The 12,919-nt window shown below is 34.1% G+C and overlaps 1 long non-coding RNA gene across 1 annotated transcript; it reads right to left on the reverse strand.

Annotated features, from left to right (window-relative positions):
* Positions 1–2,808: 2,808 nt before the first annotated feature.
* Positions 2,809–5,807, reverse strand: LOC143082057 (uncharacterized). Its single transcript, XR_012980245.1, has 3 exons — positions 5,666–5,807; positions 3,357–3,380; positions 2,809–2,892 (listed from the first exon to the last, which is right to left on the reverse strand). It is a non-coding gene; the product is annotated as an uncharacterized LOC143082057 (long non-coding RNA).
* Positions 5,808–12,919: the final 7,112 nt, after the last annotated feature.

A 12,919-nucleotide genomic window follows, 5' to 3' on the forward strand; every position in this document is an offset into this window, starting at 1 on the left:
TGATGTCACATATCATTTTCAATACAGGATTGGTCAATGACTGTTGTTTGATCAGTGTCACATGTCATGTTCCTTAGAGGACTGGTCAAAGAATGTTGTATGATCAGATGTCACATGTGATGTTCAGTATAGGAGTGGTCAATGAATATTGTATGATCTGGTGTCACATGTCATGTTCAATACAGGATTGGTCAATGAATGTTGTTTGATCATGTGTCACATGTCATGTTCCTTAGAGTACTGATCAAAGAATGTTGTATGATCAGGTGTTACTTGCCATGTTCACTAGATGAGTGGTTAATGAATGTTGTATGTTCCAGTGTCACATGTCATGTTCAATACAGGAGTGGTTGATGAATTTTGTATGATCAGGTGTCACATGTCATGTTCAATACAGGAGTGGATGATGAATGTTGTATGATCAGGTGTCACATGTCATGTTCAGTACATGAGTGGTCAATGAATATTGTATGATCAGGTGTCACATGTCATGTTCAGTAGAGGAGTGGTTAATGACATGTTGTATGATCAGGTGTCACATGTCATGTTCAATACAGGAATGGTCAATGAATGCTGTATGATCAGGTGTCACATGTCATATTCAGTACAAGAGTTGTTGATGAGTGTTGTATGATCAGGTGTCACATGTCATGTTCAGTACAGGAGTGGTAAATGAATGTTGTATGATCAGGTGTCACATGTCATGTTCAGTAGAGGAGTGGTAAATGAATGTTATATGATCAGATGTCACATGTCATGTTCAATACAGGAGTGGATGATGAATGTTGTATGATCAGGTGTCTCATGTCATGTTTAGTACAGGAGTGGTCAATGAATGTTGTATGATCCAGTGTCACATGTCATTTTCAGTACAGAAGTGGTCAATGAATGATGTTTAATCAGGTGTCATATGTCATGTTCACTACAGGAGTGTTTTATTATCAGGTGTCACATGCTATGTTCACTACAGGAGTGTTTTATTATCAGGTGTCACATGTCATGTTCACTACAGGAGTGTTTTATTATCAGGTGTCACATGTCATGTTCACTACAAGAGTGTTTTATTATCAGGTGTCACATGTCATATTCACTACAAGAGAACAAGAGTGTTTTATTATCAGGTGTCACACATACTTGTTCGTATAACATTTAAAATGACATGTTTCTGATGACCAGTAATTAACACCTGTTTCGATCGTCCATGCGGAACTTTAACATATTTCACCTGATATTAAAACAAAACAAACTTAAATGACCAGAGTGTAATCAGATAAATAGTTAGAACCAACATTCATTAAGGTGGTACCAAACACATTGACTAAAAGTAATTTGTCTTGTTTAATTTTCATAAAATTTTGACAAAATATTTACCTTGACCCTTTGACAAAAATATAAAAATTTTAACTACACACTTTATCAGAAAAATTTCATTGGATATATATAGCAGTTTGACAAACACTAATTTTGATCATTGAGAAACTTAATATTTCCTTAACAATAGAACGTGATTAAAACGTTCAGCTGATTTATACAGAGTTATCTCCCTGTAGTGCTATGTACCACCTTAATTGCAATAATTAAAGGTTTTGCAGAATTATGACAAATTTACAATTATTGAATGCAAAGCAGACAACCATTACCAGTGATCTTTTGGGATTTTGTTTTGTTATGAGAGTGATTCCATAATTTATAGTGACTGCCCTTTGTCAAATGTTTGTAAATATTTGTTTATTGATTTTGTTTTGTTATGAAAGTGATTCCATAATTTATAGTGACTGCCCTTTGTCAAATGTTTGTAAATATTTGTTTATTGATTTTGTTTTGTTATGAAAGTGATTCCATAATTTATAGTGACTGCCCTTTGTCAAATGTTTGTAAATATTTGTTTATTGATTTTGTTTGTGAATGTTTTGTATCTGTACTTGTGTGTTCAATTATTATGAAGGATAAAAAAAAGAAGATGGAGCTTCAATACATAATAACAAATTGTCATGTCACACTATTCAAAATATTTAGTTTACACAAATCTCATACTGTATTTTATGCATTCTAGATTATGACACTTTTGAACTTGGATGATTCTAACCTCAGATAAGTCAAATACTTTTGTCCAGTCCCTTCAACTTAATCATGTTAATAAGATTTGACTGTGTCTTATTTTAAAGCTTGAGACAGTAACCCAATAACATAAAAGTTTAATAGCATATTTCATGTCTGTTCTTGGTGCCCTGTGAAGTGTTTTAGGAACTATTGTTTTGTCTTTTTAATATTTTGTTTCTGCCATTGAATTCTACTTCTACTTATGTAAGTTGATTGCCTCCTTGGTATTTATCCTCTATTTTCTCTGGTTGATAGGTAATACATCCATGTTTTGTTGATAAATTTCGTGTAAAAACAGAAGTTAAGTGTATTGTTGGTGTGTAAATAGATATAGGAAGATTTGGTATGAGTGCCACTGAAACAACTCTCCATCCAAGTCACAATTTATAAAAGTAAACCATTATAGGTCAAGGTATGATCGTCAACAGGGAGCCTTGGCTCACACTTAAAGACAAGCTATAAAGGGCCCCAAAAAATTACTAGTGTAAAACCTTTCAAACGTGAAAACCAATGGTCTAATCTATACAAAAAAAATGTAAATAACAATGTTTCTTACTTCTTATGTAAAATACAGAAATACATGTGATAACCAATATTCATCTATATAACAAATCACTCAGAACAAACAAGGGGGATTTATATATGATTCATCTTGTGTGTACTGTCAGTAAATACCTTTTTATGATCAAATATTTCTACTTCACTTACACTTTTATATTCCAACTCAGCTCCAGTCCTCAATGATAATTCCACATCTTTAAGATTTCCCTCCAGAGCAGCTGTACAAAGTTTCTGTAAGTAAAACAAAGCTTAAGCATTTCTCTCCTGCACATACTAATGTATGATAAATGTATAAATTCAAATTAAGTAACTAATTGAGTATATTGGTAATTATAGTGACATGTGTTATACATTAAAAATATTGTAATTAACAAATTAACAAACTACTTTTTTTATAGTCTGAGTTATTCTGCTTAAGATGTCTACTTTTAAAGTTTGCTTTTCAAATGTAACAACTACCAACTGACTAAGACAGTTAAACCGCTGTTTGTAATTTCTGAGTTTTTTAGAGAAGAAAACACTTTGTATCATTGTATAATGCATCAGGTTTGCTCCTTCAAATTTTGTCCATTAACATTCTTATAACTCTTGTCATTTTGAATTTCTTCTATTTTCCCTCAATGAATACAATAAATTACACATTTATAGACACAAATAGGTCACATGACCATTAACCTTTAAGAAGAAAATCTTACCTTATTCCAATCTGCCATTTTATCCTGCAAAAAAGTACACATTTAAAATATATATATATATTAGTTTAAATTCTTTGACTAATATTTTAACCATTGATTTAGGCCATACTTTTTCTCCACTATGTAAAGGTTAATGTATCCATCATCTGAGAAGAAGTAAAGGGCTGACAAGGCAAACAGACATAAGTTTACTAAAGACAGTTGATTTTATTACCTCCCCTTTAACATGTAAACTTTGGTTTACCATAAACAATATCTGTCCAGTTGTTACAACGACAAGGTACATGGACATATAGACAGTATATTGAAGTAAGTTTATTTGATTATCTCCCCTTTAACATGTTAGACCACCAGAAACAATATTTGTCCAGCTGTTACAACAAATGGCACACAGACATACAGACAGTATACATGGTATATAGAAGCAAGTTAATTTGATTATCTCCCCTTAAACATGTTAAACCACCAGAAACAATATTTGTCCAGCTGTTACACTGAATGGCACACAGACATAGACAGTATACATGGTATATAGAAGCAAGTTTATTTGATTATCTCCCCTGTAACATGTTAAACCACCAGAAACAATATTTGTCCAGCTGTTACACTGAATGGCACACAGACATACAGACAGTATACATGGTATATTGAAGTAAGTTTATTTGATTATCTCCCCTTTAACATGTTAGACCACCAGAAACAATATTTGTCCAGCTGTTACACTGAATGGCACACAGACATACAGACAGTATACATGGTATATAGAAGTAAGTTTATTTGATTATCTCCCCTTTAACATGTTAGACCACCAGAAACAATATTTGTCCAGGTGTTACAATGACAAGGCACACAGACATATGGCCAGTATATTGAAGAAAGTTAATGTGATTATCCCTCCTTTAGCATGTTTGATCACTAGAAATAATTTCTGTTTAGCTGTTGCACTGACAATGTTTTTATTCATATCAGAAATATATATATACTAGAACACACCCGCGAAATCGCGGGCATTCAGAGCGTAGTTTAAAGTATTAAAGTGTTGTTGGAAGAATTTTGTAAAATATTGAATGACTGGAAAATTTCAGCAAAAGTATCATAAGTCATAGGTTATTGGGGACAGGAAAATGCTTTTTTTTTATCCCTCCTCCTTTATTTCCAATATTCCCATTTTTTGGTTCTCTATCAATTTCAATATGAACATACATTTAGTATGTTATGAACATTCAAGTAAGGAGCCTGTAATTCAGTGGTTGTTGTTTGTTTATGTGTTACATATTTGTTTTTCGTTCATTTTTTTGAACATAAATAAGGCCGCTTGTTTTCTGGTTTGAATTGTTTTACATTGTCAGTTCGGGGCCTTTTAAAACTGAGTATGCTGTATGGGCTTTGTTCGTTGTTGAAGGTCGTACGGTAGCCTATAGTTGTTAATATCTGTGTCATATTGGTCTCTTGTGGAGAGTTGTCTCAACATGGCAATCATACCACATCTTCTTTTTTTGTAATCAATGAATTTTGTAAAATTTTCAGAAAAAGTTCACATGAATAATTGTAGCGCTTATCTGTATATTATGAACATTCATTACTATATAAATATAGTGTATTTACTTTCAATTCGAAGTTTACTAATCGATCCATAGTGGTCATTGATAAAGTATACAGACCTCTCTATTTAATAAACTCTGTGAATGCCGTGGATAGTTAACTTGAAAATGGTAGCAGATAGAATTTTGAAAATACACTTTATTCTTTTTATATTCGAAGTTTACAAATCGATCCATAGTGGTCATTGATAAAGTATACAGACCTCTCTATTTAATAAACTCTGTGAATGCCGTGGATAGTTAACTTGAAAATGATAGCAGATAGAATTTTGAAAATACACTTTATTCTGTGTATATGTATGTTCAAAGTATACAGAAAAGTATACAGACCCTCTCTATTTAATAAACTCTGTGACTGCCGTGGATAGTTAACTTAAAAGAAAATGATAGCAGATAGAATTTTGAAAATACACTTTATTCTTTGTATATGTATGTTCAAAGTATACAGAAAAACGCAAACCGGAAGTCTAATCTTACTTAAAATTTCGTCCAATGGCGGAACAATATCCGGATGCCTTTTTTCTCGTTTTTCTCCAAAAATACCTCAATCTGAATAATCATATGAATGGATGACAAATGCCACTATGCACTGTACCTATAGGACACAGAGGCGTGTTGATTAATTTATTGTGGAAAGAAGAGAAGCGACACCAAAAATGAGGTCTTTTCGTTTAATCGTATAGATATATACTGAGTATGATTAAGTACCCAAAGTCCCAACCAGAAGTCTGTTGGTTCTAGTTCTGAAACTGTCAACTACAAATTATCCTTCAACAAACTCCAGTTAAAACTTCAGCTTATTTCAAAGGGTGTCATCATGGCGTTAATACCAGCTACCACAGGTCAATAACAATCTGCAAATAAACATGAAATAAATCATTTAAAAATAATTGATATCGTCATATGATATCGTCATGGGAAATTAGGCCAATCAAATTAAATCAGTTTTTGTATTACGTTTTCGTATCTTACTCCTTGCAGTGTGATAAAGATTTATCTCTTTAATAGATAACAGGCCACAACTAAAAGAGAATCATTTTGATATTTATATCGTTCCTATATTGAGAGATTGGTTGAAAAATGATAATGCTATATTGCACTTATTATTCAGCAAATTGAATTCTTATAAATGATAATCAGCACTGTTGTTGTAAGGAAATTGTAATTAGGTACTTAAGGAACAAATATTATTTCTTGTTTATCCTGCATAATGACGATTACAGACTCTTCATGAACTTTAACAGGGTTTAAGGGTTAGGGTTACCAAAGTTTCATGAGAACTGCTGAAAGCATTTTTGAGTTATTGTCCGAAAACTGGAAAATCCCCCTTTTTTAATGAATAAAACCCCATTTCTCGGAACCGCAAAATCTAAAATTTATAAAAATTGAAAGGTAGCGCATGTCAATAGATAAAAACAATTGACAAAAGTTTCTTGCAAATTTTTGAGTTATTGTCTGAAAACTGAAAAAAAAACCTACAGGCTCTAAAGAGCCTGTGTCGCTCACCTTGGTCTATGTGCATATTAAACAAAGGACACAAATGGATTCATGACAAAATTGTATTTTGGTGATGGTGATGTGTTTGAAGTTCTTACTTTACTGAACGATTTTGCTTCTTACAATTATATCTATAATGAACTTTGCCCATTAGTAACAGAGAACTATATTTGGTAAAAATTTAAATTACCAATTGGAGGGCAGCAACCCAACAACCAGTTGTCCAATTCATCTGACAAATTCAGGGCAGATATATATTGACTTGCTTAACACTTTAACTTCTTGTCAGATTTGCTCTAAATGCTTTGATTTCATAGTTATAAGCCAAAAACTGCATTTTACCCCTATGTTCTATTTTTAGCCGTGGCGGCCATCTTGGTTGAATGGCCAGGTCATCGGACACGTTTTTCAAACTAGATACCCCAAAGATGATTGTGGCCTTGTAGTTTCAGTGGAGATTTTGTAAAAGATTACTTAGATTTATGAAAAATGGTTAAAAATTGACTATAAAGGGCAATAAGTCCTAAAGGGGTCAACTGACCATTTCGGTCATGTTGACTTATTTGTAAATCTAATTTTGCTGAACATTATTGATGTTTACAGTTTATCACTATCTATTATAATATTCAAGATAATAACCAAAAACAGCAAAATTTCCTCAAAATTACCAATTCAGGGGCAGCAACCCAACAACGGGTTGACTGTTTCAACTGAAAATTTCAGGGCAGATAGATCTTGACCTGACATGCCTGATAAACATTTTATCCCTGTCAGATTTCCTCAAAATGCTTTGGTTTTTGAGTTATAAGCCAAAAACTGCATTTTACCCCTATGTTCTATTTTTAGCCGTGGCGGCCATCTTAGTTGGTTGACCGGGTCACGCCACACATTTTTTAAACAAGATACCCCAAAGATGATTGTAGCCAAGTTTGGATTAATTTGGCCCAGTAGTTTCAGAGGAGAAGATTTTTGTAAAAGATTACTTTAATTTACAAAAAATGGTTAAAAATTGACTATAAAGGGCAATAACTCCTAAACAGGTCAACTGACCATTTTGGTCATGTTGACTTATTTGTAGATCTTACTTTGCTGAACATTATTGCTGTTTACAGTTTATCTCTATCTATAATAATATTCAAGATAATAACCAAAAACAGCAAAATTTCCTCAAAATTACCAATTCAGGGGCAGTAACCCAACAACCGATTGACCGATTCATCTGAAAATTTTTGGGCAGATAGATCTTGACCTGATAAACATTTTTATTCCTGTCAGATTTCCTCAAAATGCTTTGGTTTTTGAGTTATAAGCCAAAAACTGCATTTTACCCCTATGTTCTATTTTTAGCCGTGGCGGCCATCTTGGTTGATTGACCAGGTCACGCCACACATTTTTTAAACTAGATACCCCAAAGATGATTGTGGCCAAGTTTGGATTAATTTGGCCCAGTAGTTTGAGAGGAGAAGATTTTTGTAAAAGATTACTTTAATTTACGAAAAATGGTTAAAAATTGACTATAAAGGGCAATAACTCCTAAACAGGTCAACTGACCATTTTGGTTATGTTGACTTATTTGTAGATCTTACTTTGCTGAACATTATTGCTGTTTACAGTTTATCTCTATCTATAATAATATTCAAGATAATAACCAAAAACAGCAAAATTTCCTCAAAATTACCAATTCAGGGGCAGTAACCCAACAACCGATTGACCGATTCATCTGAAAATTTTTGGGCAGATAGATCTTGACCTGATAAACATTTTTATACCATGTCAGATTTCCTCAAAATGCTTTGGTTTTTGAGTTATAAGCCAAAAACTGCATTTTACCCCTATGTTCTATTTTTAGCCGTGGCGGCCATCTTGGTTGATTGACCAGGTCACGCCACACATTTTTTAAACTAGATACCCCAAAGATGATTGTGGCCAAGTTTGGATTAATTTGGCCCAGTAGTTTCAGAGGAGAAGATTTTTGTAAAAGATTACTTTAATTTACGAAAAATGGTTAAAAATTGACTATTAAGGGCAATAACTCCTCAACGGGTCAACTGACCATTTTGGTCATGTTGACTTATTTGTAGATCTTACTTTGCTGAACATTATTGCTGTTAACAGTTTATCTCTATCTATAATAATATTCAAGATAATAACCAAAAACAGCAAAATTTCCTCAAAATTACCAATTCAGGGGCAGCAACCCAACAACCGATTGACCGATTTTATCTGAAAATTTCAGGGCAGATAGATCTTGACCTGATAAACATTTTTACCCCATGTCAGATTTGCTCTAAATGCATTGGTTTTTGAGTTATTAGCCAAAAACTGCATTTTACCCCTATGTTCTATTTTTAACCGTGGCGGCCATCTTGGTTGGTTGACCGGGTCACGCCACACATTTTTTAAACTAGATACCCCAATGATGATTGTGGCCAAGTTTGATTTGATTTGGCCCAGTAGTTTCAGAGGAGAAGATTTTTGTAAAAGCTAACGCCGGACGACGCCGGACGACGGACGCCAAGTGATGTGAAAAGCTCACTTGGCCCTTTGGGCCAGGTGAGCTAAAAATTAATGAATAAAACCCCATTTCTCGGAAACATAAAATCTACAATTTATGAAACACGAAAGGGAGCTCACGTCAATAGATATACAATTCACCAAAGTTTTATACAAATTGGGTAAAGCGTTTTTGAGTTAATGTCTGACATGTTGCAACAGACGTACAGAAAGATGGACAACGGTATACCATAATACGTCCCGTAACCGGCCAAAAAAAACCAAAATGATCCAAATGCGGCGCTTAAAAATGGCGTTAAAACACCAATAATCAATCAATCTATGTTTGTTCAGCCAAATTATTATAGCAGGTATCCTGATGATCTAATAGGGACTAAGTACTAGCCACTTGACGGTCCAGTGGTCGATTTCACAAAAACAATTAAGATTAAGATTGATAGTAAGTATACTGAATACGTTCAATCTTAGTCTTAAGTATTTTTGTGGAATTGACCCCAGGAGGTGTAGACACTGACCCCCTCCTGTTACACCTCTAAAAATGAGTAGATTTCACACAAAAACGTAAGACTAAGATAGTAAGTACATGTATATTGGAATTTTTCATGACTTACGTTCAATCTTAGTCTAAAGTATTTTTTGTGAAATTGACCCCAGGAGGGGTAGACAATGACCCCCTCCTGTTACACCTCTAACAATGAGTAGATTTCACACAAAAACGTAAGACTAAGATAGTAAGTACATGTATATTGGAATTTTTCATGACTTACGTTCAATCTTAGTCTAAAGTATTTTTGTGAAATTGACCCCAGGAGGTGTAGACACTGACCCCCTCCTGTTACACCTCTAACAATGAGTATATTTCACACAAAAACGTAAGACTAAGATAGTAAGTACATGTATATTGGAATTTTTCATGACTTACGTTCAATCTTAGTCTAAAGTATTTTTGTGAAATTGACCCCAGGAGGTGTAGACACTGACCCCCTCCTGTTACACCTCTAACAATGAGTAGATTTCACACAAAAACGTAAGACTAAGATAGTAAGTACATGTATATTGGAATTTTGCATGACTTACGTTCAATCTTAGTCTAAAGTATTTTTGTGAAATTGACCCCAGGAGGTGTAGACACTGACCCCCTCCTGTTACACCTCTAACAATGAGTAGATTTCACACAAAAACGTAAGACTAAGATAGTAAGTACATGTATATTGGAATTTTTCATGACTTACGTTCAATCTTAGTCTAAAGTATTTTTGTGAAATTGACCCCAGGAGGTGTAGACACTGACCACCTCCTGTTACACCTCTAACAATGAGTAGATTTCACACAAAAACGTAAGACTAAGATAGTAAGTACATGTATATTGGAATTTTTCATGACTTACGTTCAATCTTAGTCTTACGTATTTTTGTGAAATTGACCCCAGGAGGTGTAGACACTGACCCCCTCCTGTTACACCTCTAAAAATGAGTAGATTTCACACAAAAACGTAAGACTAAGATAGTAAGTACATGTATATTGGAATTTTTCATGACTTACGTTCAATCTTAGTCTAAAGTATTTTTTGTGAAATTGACCCCAGGAGGGGTAGACAATGACCCCCTCCTGTTACACCTCTAACAATGAGTAGATTTCACACAAAAACGTAAGACTAAGATAGTAAGTACATGTATATTGGAATTTTTCATGACTTACGTTCAATCTTAGTCTAAAGTATTTTTGTGAAATTGACCCCAGGAGGTGTAGACACTGACCCCCTCCTGTTACACCTCTAACAATGAGTAGATTTCACACAAAAACGTAAGACTAAGATAGTAAGTACATGTATATTGGAATTTTTCATGACTTACGTTCAATCTTAGTCTAAAGTATTTTTGTGAAATTGACCCCAGGAGGTGTAGACACTGACCCCCTCCTGTTACACCTCTAACAATGAGTAGATTTCACACAAAAACGTAAGACTAAGATAGTAAGTACATGTATATTGGAATTTTTCATGACTTACGTTCAATCTTAGTCTAAAGTATTTTTGTGAAATTGACCCCAGGAGGTGTAGACACTGACCCCCTCCTGTTACACCTCTAACAATGAGTAGATTTCACACAAAAACGTAAGACTAAGATAGTAAGTACATGTATATTGGAATTTTTCATGACTTACGTTCAATCTTAGTCTAAAGTATTTTTGTGAAATTGACCCCAGGAGGTGTAGACACTGACCCCCTCCTGTTACACCTCTAACAATGAGTAGATTTCACACAAAAACGTAAGACTAAGATAGTAAGTACATGTATATTGGAATTTTTCATGACTTACGTTCAATCTTAGTCTAAAGTATTTTTGTGAAATTGACCCCAGGAGGTGTAGACACTGACTCCCTCCTGTTACACCTCTAACAATGAGTAGATTTCACACAAAAACGTAAGACTAAGATAGTAAGTATACTGAATTGTTCATGACTTACGATCAATCTTAGTCTAAAGTATTTTTGTGAAATTGACCCCTGGAGGTGTAGACACTGATTCCCTCCTGTTACACCTCTAACAATGAGTAGATTTCACACAAAAACGTAAGACTAAGATAGTAAGTATACTGAATTGTTCATGACTTACGATCAATCTTAGTCTAAAGTATTTTTGTGAAATTGACTCCAGGAGGTGTAGACACTGACTCCCTCCTGTTACACCTCTAACAATGAGTAGATTTCACACAAAAACGTAAGACTAAGATAGTAAGTATACTGAATTGTTCATGACTTACGATCAATCTTAGTCTAAAGTATTTTTGTGGAATTGACCCCAGGAGGTGTAGACACTGACCCCCTCCTGTTACACCTCTAACAATGAGTAGATTTCACACAAAAACGTAAGACTAAGATAGTAAGTACATGTATATTGGAATTTTTCATGACTTACGTTCAATCTTAGTCTAAAGTATTTTTGTGAAATTGACTCCAGGAGGTGTAGACACTGACTCCTTCCTGTTACACCTCTAACAATGAGTAGATTTCACACAAACACGTAAGACTAAGATAGTAAGTATACTGAATTGTTCATGACTTACGATCAATCTTAGTCTAAAGTATTTTTGTGAAATTGACCCCAGGAGGTGTAGACACTGACCCCCTCCTGTTACACCTCTAACAATGAGTAGATTTCACACAAAAACGTAAGACTAAGATAGTAAGTACATGTATATTGGAATTTTTCATGACTTACGTTCAATCTTAGTCTAAAGTATTTTTGTGAAATTGACCCCAGGAGGTGTAGACACTGACCCCCTCCTGTTACACCTCTAACAATGAGTAGATTTCACACAAAAACGTAAGACTAAGATAGTAAGTACATGTATATTGGAATTTTTCATGACTTACGTTCAATCTTAGTCTAAAGTATTTTTGTGAAATTGACCCCAGGAGGTGTAGACACTGACCTCCTCCTGTTACACCTCTAACAATGAGTAGATTTCACACAAAAACGTAACACTAAGATAGTAAGTACATGTATATTGGAATTTTTTTCATGACTTACGTTCAATCTTAGTCTAAAGTATTTTTGTGAAATTGACTCCAGGAGGTGTAGACACTGACTCCTTCCTGTTACACCTCTAACAATGAGTAGATTTCACACAAACACGTAAGACTAAGATAGTAAGTATACTGAATTGTTCATGACTTACGATCAATCTTAGTCTAAAGTATTTTTGTGAAATTGACCCCAGGAGGTGTAGACACTGACCCCCTCCTGTTACACCTCTAACAATGAGTAGATTTCACACAAAAACGTAAGACTAAGATAGTAAGTACATGTATATTGGAATTTTTCATGACTTACGTTCAATCTTAGTCTAAAGTATTTTTGTGAAATTGACCCCAGGAGGTGTAGACACTGACCCCCTCCTGTTACACCTCTAACAATGAGTAGATTTCACACAAAAACGTAAGACTAAG

This window comes from Mytilus galloprovincialis, chromosome 7 (genome assembly GCF_965363235.1).
Source record: "Mytilus galloprovincialis chromosome 7, xbMytGall1.hap1.1, whole genome shotgun sequence".
In the NCBI taxonomy this organism is placed as follows: Eukaryota; Metazoa; Mollusca; class Bivalvia; order Mytilida; family Mytilidae; genus Mytilus; species Mytilus galloprovincialis.